Source organism: Nyctereutes procyonoides, unplaced genomic scaffold (genome assembly GCF_905146905.1).
Source record: "Nyctereutes procyonoides isolate TBG_1078 unplaced genomic scaffold, NYPRO_anot_genome, whole genome shotgun sequence".
Lineage (NCBI taxonomy): Eukaryota > Metazoa > Chordata > Mammalia > Carnivora > Canidae > Nyctereutes > Nyctereutes procyonoides.
This window is the reverse complement of record NW_026575142.1, coordinates 52,443,722-52,466,480: the sequence shown is the minus strand read 5'-3', so window position 1 is coordinate 52,466,480 and position 22,759 is coordinate 52,443,722. Positions and strand designations below refer to the sequence as shown.

At 38.9% G+C, this 22,759-nt stretch overlaps 1 protein-coding gene and 1 pseudogene across 2 annotated transcripts in view; both read right to left on the bottom strand.

Moving 5' to 3' along the window:
* Window positions 1-22,759, bottom strand: part of TPRG1 (tumor protein p63 regulated 1) — a 223,855-nt gene that overhangs the window by 189,719 nt on the left and 11,377 nt on the right. The window contains exons 2-3 of one of the 2 annotated variants that reach the window (XM_055308250.1): window positions 10,417-10,536; window positions 7,760-7,894 (exon numbers count right to left, since the gene is read on the bottom strand). The gene's annotated coding sequence lies outside the window, so the exon portion shown is untranslated. The remainder of the gene's footprint in view (window positions 1-7,759; window positions 7,895-10,416; window positions 10,537-22,759) is intronic. The other variant, XM_055308251.1, reaches the window with a different exon arrangement.
* Window positions 6,477-9,448, bottom strand: LOC129498452 (malate dehydrogenase, mitochondrial-like; annotated as a pseudogene).

The following is a 22,759-nucleotide window of genomic DNA, read 5'->3' as shown; positions in this document are numbered from 1 at the left end:
TCTGGTTACAAGTTTTCATTCTGCAGATGGAGAAATCCAGGACCAGAGGGAAAAAGCAAGTCGCTGTAAATCATACGGCAGACACAGTCACAACAAATTCAAGCTTGGAACCCGTCTTAGAATTGTAGTCAGTGTTCTTTTGAATGGCTGGAGACTGAAATTAATGGCTGGCTACATGGTTGCTTAAATAAAGGAGAAGCTTCTCTCTGTTTCCCATGTTACACCGTGGCAACATGATGCTCTGCTCTCCCTAGACTCAATATGAGAGACTGGCAGCATGAGCAAAGGAACCAGCCCTCTCACTGTTAGCTCAGAGTCTCCCCATTAACTTTAAAAACCAATATAGGAGAAGAATAAGGGTCAGTGGCAGAGGGTTTTACCTGGGGCAACCTTGGAGCTCTCCCATTTGCCTCATTCAGTGTCTTCTCTGCATTTTGGCTTCACCTGTGAAATAGGGAATTAGCTTACTGACCTTGAGCGTTTTTCTGCATTTGAAGTGAGAAAATATGGTCAGAAAGTTCTTAGTTACAGAAAGCTCTGTTCTACCTGTGAGAAGGATTATTACTATGTTATTAGACTCCTATGTATGGGGTCTTCCTTTCTCTGAGGTGACAATTCTATATTCTCCTGTCAAAAGAAATATCTTCATTCTAAATGAGAGATTTTTAAGATAATTTTTGGCTGTAACTTTTTCACATATTCATTGGAGGAAATTTGGAAATCCAGAAACATATTTTTTTAAAGAAAATCATTACCTAGATAGAACTACATGCACATACAATTTGAATTCAGTTATTATAATTTTGCCTTTTTTGAGCTTTTTTCCCCAAATTGTTAAATGTTACCTATACGTGTGTGTTATATGTGCATCCTATTCCAACATCAGAATGCATCATAATGTATTTAAGTGGCATAACTACACTTTTTAAAATGTTTTATTTAAGTAATCTCTACAACCAACACAGGGCTTGAATTCCCAATCCCAAGATCAAGAGTTGCATACTCTTCTGACTGAGCCAGCCAAGTGCCCCTTTAATATGTTGGGAGTGTATTAGTGATTTCCTTAACATAGGTTTAAAGATTACATGAATTCCCAGCTAGAATCTCTCTGAGCCTTACTATGGATAGGGTGCCCATGTGTTCTCTTGTCGGACACAGGGTATATATTTTTTTATAGTAGCAAGTCATATTATTGATAATTGTGCCATGACAGAAAGTATAAATCTGAACCATTTTGAGCAAAGTGGGTCATATGACCACTCTACTTACAGTCATAAGGAATTTTAAGAATATCACTGACCAGAGGCAATATGGCATAAGGCTAAAAACACACTTTTAGAATCAGAGCATTTGGGTCCAAGATCCAGATCCACCATTGTTAGCAAAAATGGCATAATGACACTGAATCTCAGTTCCCTTGTCTCATTTCTAAAATGCAGGCTGTTACTTGAATCTCAGACTTTTCTGCATTTGAAGAAGAATGTAAATGAAAGCCTATTGTAGCTGAAGTAAGCTGTCCTGTTGAACAGATTTTTTTTTTTAATGACACTAGTGTAATAGAGCTAGGTTCTCTTACATCAGCATTCTTCACAAGGATGTCCTAAACAATTCACATTCTGCCTGAATATGTAAATGATTACTCTGATAGGAGACAGGAGAATGAACCACTGACCCACACAAGGAGAATCTATATTTGCCCCTAGTTGGATCTCATTACACTCCACACAAAAGGATAATTAGTGTTCTCTGTAAAGCTGCCCTTTAGCTTTATTGACTACTGGTTAAAATCATATGCTATAGTTTGGAAATCTTTTGACCACACTAGTCCTTTATCCTCTGATAATATTTGGGACACTGGGATTATGCCTGCATGGTCTGTTTTAGTCTTAAAAAATGGAACTCTAACTCTTCCAGGTATTATATATAAATTGATTCCCAATTTCCTAATGAGGATCATGCTTAAATTCTCTGAAGCCTCATAATGTCTTCCAGGCAGGAGAAGAATCATGGGCCCCAAGGCAATCAAACGGTTATCTTCTAGTTGGGTTCTTCTCTCTGAATTAGGAGAAAGAAGCTAAAATGTTTATAACCCTACAAACTAAGGCACCCAGATCTTCACATATATCACAATCATCTTTTGGAAATGTTCTACATACACAGAGCTGACCATGCAAGGATAACTGACTACATTAATGAGACACTTGCTCTTGTCATAGTCATCAATGTGACCATTTTTCAGTTCAATATTCAGCTGAGAAGTTTCATCATCCCTTTTATAAAAGGTACCTTAAGTATGAATCTTTGATTTATCAGCCTCCTTCAGATTTTTTGTACATTTCTCTCTCCTTCACTGTACCTCATACAATGCCTTTGATCAATACTTGTGAAATGAACAAAACTATTCCCACCTCCTTTCCACTGCACATCCGAAACACTCATACCTTTACAGTAACCCAAATTCTTTCACTTTCTCCTTCACCTGTGCTTTAGTGAGAACAATAAACATGGAATTACAATAACTGAGCTGCAGGGAGGTAACAGAGGGAAGCTACAACTCTTTACTACAGAAGAATTCCAATTAAAAAATGTAGAAGGGATGAGGAAACTAGAAAATGACCTCTAGGCTAAGCATGGCAACAAGCAAGATCTACCAAGAGAAGCTAAAACTGGTGGGTAAAAGTTCAAGTGGAAACAGGATATGTATATAGCCTCAAAGTATGTCCTCTAAAAAATTTAATAATCGCAAATGGGAAAACAGTAAGTTTACAGTGGAGAAATCCAGCAGATGCCATCTTTGGCAAGTGATCAAGGTTAATATCACCAATAGAACATGTCAATGTAATACACATGTTATGCTCTGAGAAGGACCTATCACCTCTGTCGTTTCCTTCCCAATGTCTTCAATAGAATCCTGAGAGAATATCAGACAAATCAAGACTGAAGGATATTTTACAAAATAACTCATCAGTACTCAACAAAAGTGTTAAGATCATGAAAGACAAGGAAACACCCAGGAACTGTTCCAGATGGTAGAAGACTAAGGAAACATGACAACTGACAGTGATGTGGGAAACAGAAATGGATCCTGGGAAAGAAAAAAGGACACTAGTGGAAAAGTTGGTGAAATCTGAATAAAGTCTGTACTCTAGTGAATAGTACCGTACCAAGGTTAATTCCTTAGTTTTGATTATTGTTCCATGGTTATTTAAGATGTTAATGTAAAGAGGAGTTGCCTAAAGGGTATACAGGATCACTCTACTAGTTTTACAACTTTTTTGTAAGTCTAAAATTATCTCAAAATAAGCAGCTTACCAAGTAACTGAGCTCGAATGCTAACACTGCTACCATCTGTGGCATGTCCTTAGGTAAGTCGCCTAACCTCTCTGAACCTCATCTTCCATCATGTCTAAAACTAAAGGAACAGTACCTACCTTTTGTTAATGTGAGGACAAAATTAAAGAAACCTGAACACATCCCACCCCTTTTTAATATTTATTTATTTATTTATTTATTTATTTATTTATTTATTTATTTATTTATTTATTCTAGAGAGAAAGAGTACATGAGTGGAAGAGACAGAGGGAGAGGGAGAGAGAATATTAAGCAGACCTCCCTCTGAACGTGGAGCACGACTTGAGGCTCCATCCCACCTAGGACCCCTGAGATCACAACCTGAGCCAAAACCAAAAGTCAGATGCTTAACTGACTGTGCTGCTTATGCGTGTTCTGGGGGTACTTCTAAAACTAGAAACTCTTTAAAAATATATTATATTTATTACCATATTGCCCTATCCACTTAGGGTTACCAGATAAAATACAGGATACCCTCTTAAACTTGTGTGGTTTTTTTTTAATATTTTATTTATTTACTCATGAGAGATACAGAGAGGGGCAGAGACACAGGCAGAGGGAGAAGCAGGTTCCCTACTAGGAGCCTGATGTAGGACTTGATCCCAGGACCCCAGGATCATGACCTGAGTCAAAGGCAGATGCTCAACCACTGAACAACCCGGTGTCCCACCCTATTAAATTTGAATCTCAGATAACCATTCTACTATAAATATGCCCCATGTAATAATTGAGACACACTTCCCTTAAAACTCATATTTTTGACTATCTGACATTCAAACCAACTTGGTATCCTATATTTTTATTTACTAAATCTGGCAATCCTACTTCTACCCAATTTCCAATTGTCAGTCCCTTTCTTTAAGACACTCCTTCCGGGATCCCTGGGTGGCGCAGCGGTTTAGCGCCTGCCTTTGGCCCAGGGCGCGATCCTGGAGACCCGGGATCGAATCCCATGTCGGGCTCCCGGTGCATGGAGCCTGCTTCTCCCTCTGCCTATGTCTCTGCCTCTCTCTCTCTCATTCTGTGTGACTATCATAAATAAATAAAAATTAAAAAAAATAAAAAAAAGACACTCCTTCCTTCCTTCCTGGAGCCTCTCTTTATACAGTGTTGATGCTCTTAGCTCTAGGATCCTCTGGCATAACAATTTCACCTAAGCACCATGGCAGCCCATGCTCCAGGAGAGAAACACAAAGGTTAGTCAATGACAGGAGTTTGACTCTGGCAAAGGGAGTTCACGGGAAATGCATGACTCAGAGGAATTTTCTCTCTGACTTGCAATTGTGCAAAATTTATTTTTAAAATTTTAGGGTATTTTTATTACCCACCCCTTACAGCAGCCCAGTGATAGAAGTGTTATGCAAATTGTTAAGCCACAAGGGAAAAAAAATCACAACTACCAATAGTGCAGAAGATGGACCACCTCTTGGGATCTGTGGGGAGGGAATGAGGGAAAAAGAGGATTTGGGCACAATGCTTTCAATGTACATTATTGGACCACATAGCAGAAGTATGCCTGTTCCTGTCTCTTGATGAGAAACTGAGGCTGAGGGAAGAAAAATAACTTAGACTCTCTCTACCTCATATGGAAATGATCATCTTTTTACTTTAGGGCTGTCCATTAGATCTACATCTTTCTTTTGCATACCATCTGGTCATTAAGGCTCTGCATGAAGGCCACCTCTTTTGTGAGTTTGTACTTCGGATTCTCCAAACTGGATATGGTTTGTTTTTCTGACTCTCAATGTTACTTTGAAAAAAGTCTAAGACCTGTAAGACCTGTACCCAGGGTCACAGACACATGTGTCTGCACTTTATCTCCTTTTTGGCTTTGAGGGTAAGGATTGTGTCATGTTCATGTCAAGATTTCCTACAGTGCCTCCAAAGCAAAGGTGACACTTTCTAAATTGGGAGTGAAGAGGCCCAAGTCCCAGATCAGATTAGCCACTGACTTGGCATACAGGTAACAGCACATACTGTTGCAGCTACAATTTTACCATTGGTAAATGGCTCCTGCTTATTCCCATATATAATCACCCAGATGATTTCAGAGATCCTTCCGGTTCCAGCATTCTGCCCTCTGGGACTCTGGTTTCTGATGGAGCGGGCATCTGAGTCATGGTCTCCTGTTGCCAGTGCCTTCCTGGCTGCCGAGAAAGACTTCCCGTGGGTATCCTAATTTTCCCTTTTGGTTGAGACTCCCACTTTCCCTTCTCTTCATCTCAGAGGTAGATCAGAAACATTAAAAGTAAAGATCTTCCGTAGGACATGTTCCAGGCTCTAGGGACACCTGAGTGAGAATAATAGGCTTTCCATGAATCAGCAGCATGAAACCTAAGGGCATCTTTCCCCTTCCTTCAGGTAGGATGTTTGCTGCTTCAAAGGGAAGATGCAATTTTATTCCATCCAACAGTACTCACAATCACTAAGTGTATGTATGCATTGCTTTATAAGATATTCCTGCTGGATTTAAGTAGAGTTAAGTAGAGTAACGCACTTCATCTTTGGGCCACTGGTTACCAGCTGTTTCACAACAAAAACCAAGTGAATAGGGCACCCCGGGTGGCTCAGTGGTTTAGCGCCGCCTTCAGCCCAAGGCCTGATCCTGGAGACCTGGGATCAAGTCCCACGTTGGGCTCCCTGCATGGAGCCTGTTTCTCCCTCTGCCTGTGTCTCTGCCTGCCTCTCTTTCTCTCTCTCTCTCTCTCTGTCTCTCATGAATAAATAAATAAAATCTTTAAAATCAAAAAAATGAATAAGAACTGTTCTTCCCCTCAATGTATTTGGTAGAAATCAAATAAGATACACCTAGTAAATGGTTATTTAGAGAGTGCATACCACGCACACCAAGTACCCAGCTAAGCAGTTCACATATATCATTTAATCTTTCCTGATGTCCTTGCAACTTTGGTATTGTCATTCCCTTTTTTAATTTTTTTTTTTGAAAAGAAAATCAAAGCCTAGTTTTTTGACACACCCACAGAGGGATGGCAATTTGGAAGGGATGACGAGGCTAACATGACACTCATGGTTACCACAACTGAAACTCCAAGGGGTGGGAGATGGCTTCACAGAGACATAATGTCTCCAAAGTTAGGGCAATGGACTGCTCGCTAGTTGCCCTCTCATTTCATGTTCTTTATGATCACCTCTCCCTTCTTGACGGAGGCCTTCAGCTCACGGATGGCTTCTGCTACCATCTCTTTGAAAGGGGAGATCTTGCCGATGCCTAGATTCTTCTTGATGCCCTTTTCTCCCAGCTGTAATGGTGTGGGAAATAGGCACAGTCTGTTTCTTGGGACTTAAGGAAGGAGCATTAGACAACTCCTTCCTATCTGTTCACTGCATCCACAAGGGAGAAGAAAAACCAGGCTCCAGGATAGTCATGGACAGGGTGGTAGAGCCTGCTCTACCATTGGTCTTCACCATTTCTATGGGAGCCTCCTGGATCTTCCCAGGGGTGGCTGTCAGCTGGTCCTGGGGAAAGTCCACCTTGGGAGCACACTGGGAGATCAGGGGGATGATGGTCCTCCCAGCATGGCTGCCAGGGAGGAACATTGGCTCAAGGTGGATCCAAACCCTTCATTTCTGCAACAGAAGTGTCGGCTCTGACAATGCCAGGGTTGTCACCCCAGATATTTCAGTGGGGTGATATGCTCTATGTTTCTTGAAAACTTCCATTGCATGGGAATGGTGGAGTTAACGGGATTTGCAATGCTACAGATCATGGCCTCAGGCAATGCCGGGCAGGCAGTCGCCAGGATTGGCCACAGCTGAGGCACTGGTGTTGAACAGGCCATCCTGTGTCCTGCCTGGTTTTCTCTGAGCTCTTGCTGGAATAACCACCACATGGCAACCTTTCAGGCAGTCTGGCAGCTGCTCAGGTGCCAGGCATTCTTTCACAGTTGCTCTGGTCTCCATGTGACTCAGATCTGTGGCTACTTGGGGCATATGAGCAATATCATAGAGGGTCAGGGGGGCTCACTAAGGGGCTACCTGATTCCTTGGGAAGTTCCTAGCATGGCTATTTTAGCATTGTTCTGAGCCAAAGTGCTAATGCTGCAGACCAAGAGGGGTAGCAGCAGGGCTGGTGAGGGCAGGGCAGAGGAGCCAGTGGTGGGCAGGTGACACCAAAGACCTCCACACTGCACAGGACCGCCCAGCCCTGCTCTGCCCAGACTCTGGTACTGTCATTCCCATTTGAAAGGTGAGGAAGCCTGTGCTCAGTAAGTTTAAGCAAATTGTCCAAGGTCATGGAGCTAGCAAATAATTGGAATAGGATTCAGACACAGAATGCAACCCCTAAAATGTGGCTGTGTAACTACATACTGCCCACTTCTCACATGAAAATGCTTTAAAATCAGAAAGCATCACACACATGCATTGTCACTTAATCCTCGAAACATACCTGGGGAGTGATGAGGCAGGAATCTTTATCCCCACTTTATAAATAAACATGGATTGGCTCCATTATCATACAGCTCATAAGTGATGAAACTGGAAATCCAGCCCATTGTCTGGTTCCATGACCAGCTGCGCTCACCTAAAGAGAGAAGCATAAACTTCAAGTTCAGTCTGAAAGCAGAATGATATATATTTAATACTAGAAGGAGGTCATGCCATCTTACAAGAGTATAGCTCTACCTTCTCCATGTCTTCTGAGTCAAATTGACTTATTTTATCTGGAACAAGGAGTTTTCCTGGTGTCAGCACCTCATAGCCCAAAATGGACTTTTCTCCGTCTCATGCATCATCCCCAAAGCAAAACTGCCAGCAAAGTCCTGCTTCCAGAATTTTTATTATCTATAATGATGCTGCGAACTAGGGGAAGGAGCTCTGTTCCAGGCATCAGCAGTGCCTATACTGCTAGCAGGGAGAAATCCACCTTGCACTTGGTCAGTAAAGTTAATTTGATATGAGACGAGAAAGATGGACTGCCCTCAGTGCTTCTTGCAGAAGCACTTTGCTGATTGTTAAAGACTTTTTTTTTAAAATCAAACAAAATCTAACAAAACTAAAAAGTGAGAAGGCTCCATTTTCTGAGCAAGCAATGAAATCTCTAACTAGAAGGAAAAAAAAAAAAAAGGTCTGACATGAGGAATTCTGCAAACTGAGGGTTGGGTGATCTTCCCCGAAATGTGAGGATTCAAGCCCCTAGAATCCTCAGGTAGGACTGGAAGGTACTGCTTCATTTGAGCCTTGTGATTAAGAAGACATGTGAATAGGGAGTCCAAAGAAGGATTAAGTGGGAGAGGAGTTGTTTACATGAAAGCTGTAGCTTTTTTATTTCTTTGCCAATCGCCCCTCTGCAGGCCTCAAAAAAGCAGGCAGGTTGCAGGGGATGTTAATCAACTGTAAACAAACAACCCTGGAAGAAGATCATATGGTCTGACAGGCCCAGGGCTCCATGAATAATAAGCACCTTCACTTATACAGCACTTTATAGTTCACAGTACACTTTCAATTAGATCATTTCTTTTGATCCTCAACAATAAGGGGAGGTCAGCTGGGATTAGCACCCCATTCCACACCTGAGAAAGCTGAAACCAGGACAGGAAAGAAATGTGCCCACGGTTACAGGGCTAGCTTGTAGCAGAACAAAAATTTGAACCTCTGTCACTGACTCTAGAATACAGGTTTCCCCCTATTATGCCACATTATCATAAAGCAAATGTTGAAAACAGTCATACCTATTGTTTGAGTATAAGCAAACTTCCTTACATAGCTGCACTGAAGTTAAATGAATAAAATCTACCTTCACCATCCAAGATTGGAAAACAAAAAGTATAAACAAAATTAAACATGGGCAAGTAACTGAAAGGTCACCACCTACTAAACGGAATTAAAATGAATCACTTAGGATCTCATTCAAAGATCTATTATTGCTTTGGCAGAAAGGTATTTCACTTTCAGGCTAACTAAATGCTACAATTTCTTTAAAATGAGTATTCTATACAAAGATAGGTCTAGTCTCTGCCATCATTCACCCATTCCACAAATATTTGTCTTGTTTCATGCCAGTTACTGACCTTCCCAAGTTGACTGTGAAAATACTTTGGTAGGTTGGTTTCATGGAGGAAGAAATAACGATCACCATTTTTAGCACTGACCGTGAAATAACAAATGTTTATTTAAGATAAATATTTTCCTCATACGTAAAATGAGGAGGACATTGCCTCCTGCTACCAGGATTATTTAATGGAGGATTAGATGAATTAATAGAAACCATTCGTACAGTTCACCTGTACTTTTTAAATAAAATACTTTGTTCTAAAAAACTCTTAAAAAAATATAGGTACATGTGAAACAAGTGAAAGGGAAGTCTCCATTTGAGTGGAGTGGGTGGCAGGGCTTGCACAGAAGTAAATCCAAGCCCTCCTGGCCATGGATGTCTCCGGCCCAGCAGAGTCCGGTTACAAGGCCACTGTGCAGAGAGAGCTCCCACCACTCCTTCATAATCCCAATGTACTTTGTACCTGCCTCTCTAGTAAGCCACCACATTTTATTATCATAAGGAATCTTTGCCTGCCCTCCACACTAGACTGAGCGCTCCTTGAGGATGGGCGCTATGTCTTGCTCTGTGTCCCTACTCCAGAACATTCCCCATATAGTCTCGGATTCGCTGGACCTCATTAATTGATGTGTTCTGAATAAACGCATGCATTAGTGAGTGAGCAAATGAACAGTAAGTCTCTTTAAGAAGGCAATGTTCTTGGAAAAGCTGAATCACCAGAACAAATACAATTAAGATAATACTCTGTTGCATTACTCTACCGCATTTCAAAACCTAACAATCAAAAGGTAACATCTCTATTTTGTAAATGGAGAGGATGCCAGCCTTGATGGACCTGCCAAAGCCAGTAAGTCAGGGTCTGAGAACGAGGGATCCAGGCATATAGTTCCCAGACACATTCCTAGTCCTAAGGAGAATCACTGCTGTCAAGTTTATCACCAAAATCCTCCTGATTATCAGAGGTCAAGAGCACAAGCAGCAAACCATTTCTCTACTGGCTTAGGCCAAGGAGAGGCTTGATAGAGTGCCAGGAAGTACAATGAATGTTTTACCTTACAAATGCTGAGGAGACAACATGTTCCTTTTAGCATTAATTGCTTCATTCAAAAGAAGCCATTTCGAATCAGTCTGGTCTTTTTCCTTGATGAGCAATTTCAGGCTGCCTACCAAAGCTTTTGTTTGTTGGGAGGAGAGAGGAAGAGAAAGCATTTTGTTAAGGCATTTTAATTTTCATATTTAATGAAACAGATTGGGTAGCAGGTTCCTCTGATTTTATTTTCCTGTTCCCTGAATACCTTCTTGTGTATTACATATTCTGCCGGAGCTTCCTGCAAGAACTTTGCTACATTTCACAAGTTAAGGCTGTCAAATGTTACCCACTGAATCAAATATATTTCTTGTGCCAATATTCGGTTGTTATTATTATTGTAACAGACCAATCATAAATCTCAAAGCTGGAGAAAAAGAGAACATGGACTGATGTTTCCCCATATTCTGTTGAGCACATAAAATTATATAACTCTCTGAAGCCCTCTTATTATTGCTGCACCTAAAATGCTTTGCATTCTTCACAGGAGAAATTCTTTAAAGGGGTTACTTTTCCTGGGTAAGAGAGAATTAGACGATCAATCAGAAATTTCATTGGTTTTAATTAATTAACAGGAATACAGAGAAAAAAAACACCACTGGATTGGAGTCAGGAGACAAGCTCTCTCGTTTCAGCTATTATTTATTATAGTGTTTTCTTCTTTTTCTCCCTGATAAAAGGAGGGCAGAGAGATTTTGTCTGTTTTGTCCATATTTAGAACAAAGCAGTAACAGAGCCTGACCCATAATAGAGGCTCAATCAAAATTTGTGGAATAAATGAATAAGATCATTCAACTGTTTGACTTGGTTTTCCTGGGCCTCAATTTCCTTCTTTGTTAAAAAACCAAAAGTGTTGATTATGTCTGTGTTTCCTACCTCACAGATGAGATAAATGATGGCTTTGTGAAACTGTTGAGTTATGCACATAATTAAAGGAGTAGCATCATTAGTAATAGCAGCAGGTCTGCACTTGATCAGCTGTGTGACCTTGGCCAAAACATTTCAATTCTCTAGGCTTTCAATTTCTCATCTGTAAACGGACAGGATTGGACTAGATGATCCCTAAATTTCCTTCCAGTTCAAACCAAGACCTTAAACAAGTCAACAAATACTTTAGTACCTACTCTATGCAAAATACTCTTCTAGGAAAAAATACCGAGGTACAATCTAAGAGATTTCAAAGAAAAATAAAAACAATAACTTTTCTTACTTTCTCTTGGTTATTTTTCTAATATAAAAGCAGGCCATTAGGGAAAAGCATGGGAAGATGTGAAAACCAGATTTCACAAGAAAAGTCATTTGGGGAAATCAAAAATTGAGTTAGCTGCTGGTATGCATCTTGTGGAGATCATTCTGACCTTCCAAACTGCTTGTGCAACAAACTTGGATTTGACATTTGGTGTTGGCTTTTACAATCTACCTAATGAGAAATATCTTTACAAAGAGTGACAGCATGCTGCTTAAAACTGTTGAAGAAAATAAATAGGCTATTGTGATTTAAACACGCTACTTCCTTTGAGTGTGTGGACAACTCAAGGCAATTCCAGTCACAAAAAGAATAAGCATTTTCACAGCTCTCAGAGGAATTCATTGATTCAAGGAGTCAGAAAATTTCCGCCAGAACTCAACTGATCCAATGAAGGAACCAATCCATCAACAAATATAAATGGCATACAGATACTAGACACTAGGGAATTAAATATGTGAGACAACAATACTTGCCCTCAAGGATATTTATAAGATCATCCATGATATAAAGCTAAAAATCCTTCCAATATAACATGCCCAAAATTAATTTCATACTTGTAAACCCCAAACCTACTCATCTTCATTTGGCCTATCTTGAAAATTTCCATTTCAGTTCACAGCTCTACCTACACAAACAAATAAAAAACAACTTTTCTTGATGCCTACTCTCATTACCAAGACTTAGTATCATAAATGACCCCATGAAATCCAAAGGAAGGCATGGGAAGACGTCTAGGAGGAGAAGTACATTCAGCAAAACAGATAAAGCTCTGCTTCAATAATAAATTATCAACGTATCAATGGTTTAACACAACAAACATTCACTGCTTGCACAAGTTATAGCCTGATGGAGGTTGGCTGTACTTAGTGGTTCTTTGAAACCATCATTCAATAATTCAAGTTGCTTCTACCTTTACACTACCATGAGAATATCGTCTTCCAGACTCACCATAAGAAGAGAATGGGGTATAGAATATATGAGTTATTTTTAAAGGTCAAGCTTAGAAGTGCTTTATGTCTCTACTGCTCACATCCCATTGGCCAAAACTTAGTCCAATAAAACTCAGTCCTAATTTAACCTCAGATAGGCTAGCGAGTGTAGTCTTTTAGCAAATCCAGGGAGAGAAAATTGTGTGGTAAACTCAGAGTGTTATCTTCACCACAAGGGCTGATATACCTAAATTAGATTATCTCTCCTATTTAAAAGCGATTTTCCAGGCACTAAGATCCACAAATTCTCAAGGTTGTCTACATAACTGACAGGATCTATTCATGATTAAAGTCTTTCTACAATTCTGTGGTTTCATGCTGTAGGAAAATAAAAATTTATAGATCTGTGTTTTTACCGTCACCTGCCTCACTCTGGGACAAAATGCTTTTGCTCATATAGTGCTGTACAGTCTAATAATTTACCTTTAGCATTTCTAAAAGCCTTTTTTTCTTTTCTATTACAAAATAAATGCTTCACTATTCATGTGTTTTCCCATGTTCTCCACAATCATTTAAAACTGCAAAGATCCCAACAAGACCTGGGCTCTGATGGGAGTATCTGATGATGGGAAGAAATTCAGAAGATTTTCAAAACCCTGGAATCACTCAACCCACACCAGCAAGGTTTATCATGTTTGCCTTTTCTGCTATAATTTAGACAAAATTTCTTGAGCCCTCTTACTATTCGTGCCTCTCTGGACCCATTTAGCCAACTAACCCTCATTTATCTTTTAGGTCTAAACCTATATACTACTTTTCTTTGGAAAACTTTACTGGCCTCCCAAGTCTGGCTTGGTGTCCATATCATGTGAAAGCAAAGTACACTGCTCATCTTTCTCACAGTTTTTGCCACAGTCTGGGTTAATAGCCCTGATGTTTTTGGAGGGAGGGTTATTCAGTGTTCCTCAATGAACTATAAGCTGTTTGACACACATGGATTGACTTGTCATGGTAGTAGTGGTGCTAGCTGTGTCTCCATCTTTGAAAGCCATTTAGATCCTCAAAATCATGTTTGTTGAATAAATGAATGAATGAATGAATGAATGAGCATATGCATGAATAACAGAAAGTAGCAGCTAAATAAATTTTGGGATAATTGTAAGGGAGGCCAAATGATGTCAGCAGTTGCTGACCATAGTTGAAGCCCATGTAGATGGGAATAAGAAAGTTTCAGAAGGATTAACTTTCATAAAACTTGCTCTGGTCACCTCAGTTTAAAAGTATTTGTACTCCATAATCATAATACCTATAAGTCCTTAGGTCTTTCTTATGGAAGTGAACATAATGTGACTTTTTGTCATAATGTCTTTTTCTTAGGACTTTAAGTAGCTGGTGAACTCTAGAAGACAAGGACCGGTCTCTGTCTCAGTATATTTCTCAATACTTAGTTCAATGCCCTATATGGAGTAGGACTTCTGAATATGCATTGTAGATACTGTATCCTATAAATGCATGTTGAATTAAAAATAGATACAACATACAGAATTTTATATCTCAACACATAACTTGTGCATCCATGTTGATTCTAATTCCATCTCAAGATCTCTGTTCCTAGTCCATCTCCCATTTGATACTCATGTTTAGGAATATCAATGAAAAATAGTTTATAGAGCATAAAGTAGATATATGCCTTCTGGAAAATCCTTACTCCTTATGTCTTAGTTTTCTTTCTTCCTTTCTTTTTTTGTAAGTAAAGGGTAGCTATTGTTGTCTTGGCTAAATCACAATGTAGTATGTAACTTAAATTGGATCCTGTTTGTTATCAAACTTGTAATATGGGAAAGACTTTTAACCATTTTTTTAAAAGATTTTATTTATTCATAAGAGACACACAGAGGCAGAGACACAGAGGGAGAAGCAGGCTCCCCGCAGGCAGCCCCACGTGGGACTCGATCCCCTGATCAGGATCACACCCTGAGCTGAAGGCAGAAGCTCAACCGCTGAGCCACCCAGCCATCCCCTTTCAACCATTTTATAATCTTTATTAAGGGTCACCTGAAGGCAGATTGGCTGGTGTCCACGGGGGATGAGATCAGCTTCCCACCTTCATGTGATAATTATGTCAAGTCAACCAACCTGTTTCTTTGTATATCCCCTGGGACCAAGCAATTTAGCTTTTGTCTATAAAATACTCAAATGGGTAAGAAGAGTAATTTATACTAACCTCTTGTTATTCTAAATTATTCCCATTCATATCATCCAATAGAGAGAAAGGCAATGATATCAAATGTCAAAGTAAATATTACAAAAAAAAATCAAAACACTGAAACAATATTACAATGTTCCAGATTTGAGCAATAAGAACTTACTCTCATTATCAAATTCTCAAAGAGAAACTGAGTTTCCCAAATTAACATCTTTTCCTATTATAAATTTTTGCCAAGAAACAAAATCTTTCCTATTTCTTTTTCATTTCAACCAGAGGATCAGTTGACTCAGAACCTTGAGCAGTGCGTGAGTTCCCATATTACCCCCACCCTGAGTTCTCTACTAACAGAACTGGGGTAATTCCTTAGAGGGTCTTCCAGATTCAATTAATCCAATCAAACCTACCTCATGTTCCACTAGTTAAAAACACCAGGAAGTTAATAGATATAAACGTTACCACAATGCCTGTTGCACACACCCAAAATAATTTAAAAAACACAAACAAATTGCCAGCCCTTAGAACCAAGATCCCTGTCAAAATGACATACCTAGTTCTCTATCAAGGTCTGCAACATTAAGACACACATAGCTGTTGCCAAGACCCAAGGATATCTGACTAAAAGAAAATAAAGAGAAAAAGTAATATTCTTATCTTTTAGCCTTACCAATCTCTTTGTCTAGAATCCACATCTTAAAACTTAAACTTAGTGAGAATAAAATATCTTCTGATTAGATTAATTAACAATAAGGATATTTGCCCTAACTGGAGGTGGGGAGAATTCACTTGTGCATATTCTCTCTCTTTTTTTTTTTTCTTCAGAGAGTGACTTCCTTGCTTTTTTCCCCCTAAAGTCTAGACATTTGCAGTGGTAGCAGCCCCAGGTCACTGAGAGTTTGTCTGTTTTCTTTCATCTGGCCTCTGGAAGCTAACAATATCCAGCTTTCCTTTGAACCTGTGTTCCTGGTACTTCAGTGCTGGCTGAGAGCAGCATAAACCCCGCACCCTGTTTTAAGCAGGCGTGTCTAGCATAGTGGCTATTGCCACTGCCTCTGGCGAACACTGATATTGGAGGGTTTGTAGCAGCAGCTAGTGTTACTTACCATTACTAATATTAGGGACTCCCTCATTGTGAAAGCCAGGAGTTCTGAGTTTTCCAGTTGCATTTACTTTCGACCAAATCTGGTCTGCCCATCTCTCCCAGTATTGGGTAGTTGCATTTTGAACACGTTGCTCCCGCAGATCAATACTTACACCAAAGCTGGATACCATCTCTTACTGACTTACTGTATTCTCGGTTAGTATGTCTCTGTATTAGGCACAGTTAATATGCCCTGTTAGACTTCATTGATTCTCAGTTGCTTCCCAGATACTTGGCCACTGACTCATGGAGAGCTGTAATGCTACTGCCATCCCCAGCACCTCCTCATCTGCTAGCATGGCCTCCATTGTATTTGCTGTGGCCACAACCAGAGTATCCCCAAGAGCCAGGCCATGGGACTGAGACCTGACCTGACACACAAAGGTGCTGGTTCCTTCTACCACTTCGGAATTTAGACACAGTTCTAATCCACAGGGATAGGACCTGGCTTCCCTAGATACTAAACCTTTAAAGGGGCCAGACTGTGCAACCTAAAGGTACTAGGGTAACTCTCCATAATGAGAAATTAATTACTACTGAGTGGCAGGTGGTGGTAAGGAGCTGACAAAATAAATTCCTCTCCACACTTCTTTCCAGAGATGACACATCTAACTGAACAACCACTGGTGATATTTTAATGAAGAGGTGGCCAGCTGAGTAACTACCGCCTTATATTTGTTTGCCTCTTCCACTCCTTATCATCTTTTCCCTCACATTTCCTGCCTGACATTGTACCTTCCAATGAAGTATTTGTATTAAACTTTATCTCAGGTAAAGGAAGCAAGATGGTTTGAACTGGAGAAAAAGAATGTTCTTTAAGGGAAAGTTTGAGATCTCGGAGGACAGGTAAACTGAAATGACAGTAGAAGGGGATATAGCCAAGTCTAACTTCTCCTTGAGAAGAATATTTTTAGCGTTTTTTATTATTTTATTTTAAATTGTGTTAAAATGTGTATATTATAAAATTTACCATCCCAACCAATTTTAAGTGTACAGTTCAGTAGAGTTAAGTACATTCACACTGCACTGCATCTGATCTCTAGAACTCTTTACCCCTTGCAAAACAGAAATGCTATATTCATTATACAAGAGCTCTCCTTTCCCCCTCCCCTCAGCCCCTGGCAACCACCATTCTACTTACTGTCTTCATGAATTTGACTATTCTCAATAGCTCATATAAATGGACTCATACAGCATTTGACTTTTTAATGACAGGCTTATTTCACTTAGCATAATGTCCTCAAGTTTCAGGCAAGTTGCAGCATGTATCAGAATTTCCTTCTTTTTAGGGTCAAATAATATTCCATTGTACATATATTGTATATTCATTTACCTGTCAGCGGACACTTGGGTTGCTTCTACCCTTTGGCTATCTTAAATAATGCTGCTATGAACATGGGTGTACTAATATCTCTTTGAGACCCTGCTTTCAATTTTGGGGGGTATATACCCAGAAGTAGAATTGGTAAATCATATATTAGTTCTATTTTTTACTTTTTTGGGGAGATGTCATACCATTTTTCATATGGCTTCCTTACTGCACATTCCCACAAACAGTGTACAAAGTTTCAACATCTTTACCTAACTTTGTTGTTTTCTGTTTCTTCGTGTGTGTGTGTGTGTGTGTGTGTGTGTGTGTGTTTTAGTAGCTGCCCTCATGAGAGTAAAGTAGAACATCAGTGCTGTTTGACATTTATTTCCCTAGGAGTTTGAAAAGAAATGTTTTAGTCTTTAGTAGATTGAAGTAGGTAATGAGGCTGAGGAAGTCCCAGAGAGGAAGAGGAATGATGGTAAGAGCTAGAGCTCTGTGGTTCTCTCCTTGGCCCTAGAATTGAAATGAATGCAATTCCAAAGAGTAACAGAATTTAGGCAGGTTGATCTACTGCTAACTACTAACACCTAATACAATTTAGTGAGCATGTCTCTAATGTAACTTTGTGGAATTTAGTTTTAGCTTTTGTAGTTTTATTTATTTTTTTTTAATTTTTATTTATTTATGATAGTCACACACAGAGAGAGAGAGGCAGAGACACAGGCAGAGGGAGAAGCAGGCTCCATGCACCGGGAGCCTGACGTGGGATTCGATCCGGGTCTCCAGGATCGCGCCCTGGGCCAAAGGCAGGCGCCAAACCGCTGCGCCACCCAGGGATCCCAGCTTTTGTAGTTTTAAAGCCAAGACATACAATCCTGCGGAATACATAGTGCAAGGAACCAATGGTCAATCATTAATATTTTAAAGGCTTGTATAATGAAGCACAATAACATTGGACATATCTATGCCAAAGTGAGCTATAGAGATCCATACCAGTAGAAATCCAGCTCTATAATTAAAATATGAGCCACTGGGATCCCTGGGTGACTCAACGGTTTGGAGCCTGCTTTCAGCCCTAGGGCATGATCCTGGAGTTCCAGGATCGAGTCCCACATCGGGCTCCCTGTGTGGAGCCTGCTTCTCCCTCTGCCTGTGTCTCTGCCTCTCTCTCTTTCTCGCTCTCTCTGTGTGTGTCTCTCATGAATAAATAAATAAAATCTTTAAAAAAATAAAATAAAATATGAGCCACTGACAATCACATAAGTCAAAGATCCAAGAGAATTTGGCTTACAAAAGATTAAAGACTACACCTACTATGCTAGCTACCCTCAATTTCCCCTGGAGCCCAGGCTCCAAACATTAGTCTTTGGGACTATTTCTCAAGATTCTTAACCCATGTACCAATCAATATGTTGGAGTTTGCAGTGGAAGACAATAAACACTCCTATCTCCTCTCAAGATCCGATCTATATGAGAAATTATTCAAGAATTATCAAGGATCAAAATAGTGGTTTTGCTATATAGAAATCACTTTTCTTCCTCCTCAGTTTCAAACTCTACTCCTGAACACATGCATCCTGCCTCAAGTAGAGCTAGACAAGACAACCACAAGCTTCCACCAAGCAGAGAACGTGAGTGTCCTACAGTCAAATCTAAGAGTGGGTGACATGAAGCAAAGATAAGTGGTCTCTTCTCTTTTACAAAAACAGAAATTCCTACTTTATGTACAAAGAGAACTTAGGTAGGAATAGAGTTTTCCTTATATCTCCCCTTAGCCACAGCTGTGATTTAGCTCAACAGTTCTATTGTAGTTGAGATATTTCTATGACTCTTACAGCCCCTCAAGGTTATAACTGATGAATCCAGTCAACAATTTATTGGGCTCTCATGTATCCTTAATCTATCTAGAGTTTCTATCATCTACACTTCTGGGCCAAATACTAGGAATTAGGGTTTCTACAAAGTGAAAAATGGGATGTTGGGCTCCTTCTCAGTGACAGAGGTCAAGCTTGAATCTAACACTGGCATCACTAGTCCTCTTCTTCCTCATCACACTCTTATTCACAGGAAGGTGTGTGGTGTGGGAGAGAGAGCTCTTATTCTGTGTGTCATTCATGGAATAAATTCAGTGATCTAAATTCTCCAGACTTTAGCTCTAGTTATTTAAAGAAGAGATTTGGAATAAAGCACATACATTTCACTTTCTCAAAGTATTGTCTTTTTCTTTCAAGAAAAAGTTATCTTTATTGCTAGATGGTTGGGAAAGGGCTCTTGAAAGCATAAGGATATAAAAACATTTCTCACTTTATTCTCTAAATACTATTTTGCTGCATATGGAAATAAGACTGGGAGTCTCTATAAAAAAATAAAAATAGTCCATAAATTTTATTTAAGTTTTCTATAACAAGTATGAATTATTTTTAAAATTAGAAAAGAACACCAGAGCCTTTTTAAAAAACAGAGTGTAGTGCTATCATTTGGACACATTCATATAAAAAGAAAATTACCAGACTTCATAAAGGTACTATTTTCTCACCTATAAAGTTGGAGAAATACTAGTATTTACTGCTTAATTTGGGGAGGCATAATAGACATTCTGAACACACAGCACTTAGGTGTCTGGTACAAAGTCTGTGCCAAACAAATAGATTTCTTACTCTAAGAAATCAACAAAACTTGCCCTAGAGCTGGTGCCATTGGAGGTGCTTTTGCTGGTTATCTCCCAAAATTCCTTACAGTAAAATGATCATGATAGAAACCTCCTCATGTAATAAAGGGTTTGGCATATTTTAGCTACTTGTCAGGTAAGGAATTTTTTTTAATAAATATAGACAAACATCTGGATATTTTTTCATCATGAAAAACAGTTCTCAAGAAACAATACCAATTACACACAAATTCTTCCAGAATATAGAATAGGAGGGAAAATCTTTGAACTAATTTTATGAGACCAACAGTACTCTGATACCAAAACCAGATGAAAGGGGGGGGGGAAGGAAGGAATAAAATTATACACCAATATCTCTCATGAACATCAATATAAAAATTTCCATAAAGTACTTTCAAATAGAATCTAATTGCATATGAAAAGGATGATAAGTCCTGACTAAGTAGAGTTGATCACAAGAATGCAAGGCTGGTTTAACATTCAACTATCAGCCAATGTAATTCATCATATAAACAGAATAAAGAGGAAAAAACAATAGAGATCTCACAAGCTACAGAGAAATTTTTTAAACAAAATTTGACGGTCATTCCTGATTTAAATGAAACAAACAAAGCTCTGAGTAAACTAGGAATAAAGGAGAAGTTCCACAATCTGATAAAGGGCACACACAAAAGAATTAAGTTAACATCATTAAGCTTAATGATGTTAATGATTAACATTAATAGTAAGAGACTAAATACTTTCCACCCTAAGACCAGGATCAAGACCAGAATCTGTTCTCACCACTTCTACTCAATATTGTACCAAAAGTACAATCCAATGCAATAAGTCAAGGGGGAAAAAAAGACTTACAGAATGGAAAGGAAGAAATGAGATATTCATTCATAAATCTTTCAAATTACTGGCAAGTTAAAATGTTAATTTTTTTCTAAACTGATGTATAGATTCAATACAATTTTAGTTGAAATCCCATTTTTTGTTTGTTTTTTGTTTTGTTTTGTTTTTAGGAATTGACAAGCTGATTCTAATATTTACAAAGAAAGGTGATGAAACAAAAAATAAAACAATTTTGAAAGGAAAAGTAAAGTTGTAGGGGTTATTACTACCTAATTTCCAGACTTAATATAAAGCTGTAATAGTCAAAACCATTTGATGTCAGAGAAAGGTGTTAGAAGTATAGAACAGGGCACCAAAACAGAGTCCAAGACCCACACGTGGTCAATGGAGTTCAAAAAAGATGCAAAGGCAATTCAACAAAAGGTAATCTCTTCAACAAATAGGCGGAAAACTTCTGTGTACATTTGCAAAAGAAAAGGAAAAAGAAAGGAACAAAAATAAAAACAACCTAGATCCACACCGTGTACCTTATGCAAAACTTAACTCAAAATAGAATTTATGAACATAAATGTAAAAACTATAAAACTTCTAGAAGAAAAAAGGGGGGGAACCTTTGTAACCTTAAAAATATGCAAAGAGTTCTTAACAAAGCATAAGCCATAAAAGACAATTTGATATATTGGACTTTATCAAATATAAGAACTCTGCAATTCAAAAGACCTGATAGAAGCATAATAGTCACAGACCAGGAGAAAGTATTCCCAAATAACATATCTGGACTTGTAGCCAGAACATACAAAGAATTCTGAAAAATTCAACAATTAAATTAAAAAATTTAAAGTAGCCAAAATATTTGAATGGATAATTTACCAAAAATATTAAAATGGCAAGCAAACCATGCAAATTAAAACCGTAATATAATACCATTACAAGCTTATTAGAATAAAACATTTTTTAAAAACCTGACAATACAAAGTGAAGCAAAGTAAAACTCCTCCTGCATTGCTGACGAGAAAGCAAATTGTTACAGCCCCTTTGGAAATCAATTCAAAAGTATCTTATAAAGTTAAACATAAATCACACATGTAGCAATCCTACTCCTAGATATTTTACCCAAGTAAAATGGAAACCTATGTTCACATAAAAACATGTAAACATTTATAGCAGCTTTATTTGCAATCAACCAAATCTGGAAAAAACTATGATCCATACATACATACTCACATCTTACTCAGTAATAAAAAGGAGCCAACTACCAATACACACAGCAACATGAGTGAAGCTCAAATGCATTATTCTAAATGAAAGAGTCTATACTTGAAAGACTTCAACAGGGCATGACTTCATTTATAGGACAATCCTACAAAGCCAAAACTATAGGGTGAAGAACAAATCAGTGGTTGCCTGGGGAGAGGGACAAAGGAGTCCTAGACAGTCCAGGTGGGGGAGAGAACGGTTCTCTGTTTTATATAATGGTGGTGGTGGTTACAAGATGGAATGCTTCCCAAAGCTCACAGAACTTTACTGTATGTTAATCTACCTTAATGTTTTTAAGCGAGAAAAATAATTCTTAATTTTATAGCAAGTTTTCCTCTCACTCCACACGCTAAGCTATCATATAAACCTATAATTTAATGTGATATTTCCATACTGAGTTTCTACCCTTCTGGGTTGGCAAACTTATCATCAATTCTTTTTTTTTTTTAATTTTATTTATTTATTCATGAAAGACACAGAAAGAGAGGTAGAGACCTAGGCAGAGGGAGAAGCAGGCTTCCTGCAGGGGGAGCCTGATGCAGGACTCAATCCCAGGACCCCAGATTCAGGTCCTGAGCCAAAGGCAGATGCTCAACCACTAAGCCACTCAGACGTCCCTATCATCAGTTCTTTCTGAGACTTATACCCCAACAGTTTTCTCCCAAGCTTATGCCATAGTTAGGATTGAATATGCAATAGCAAGGTGGGA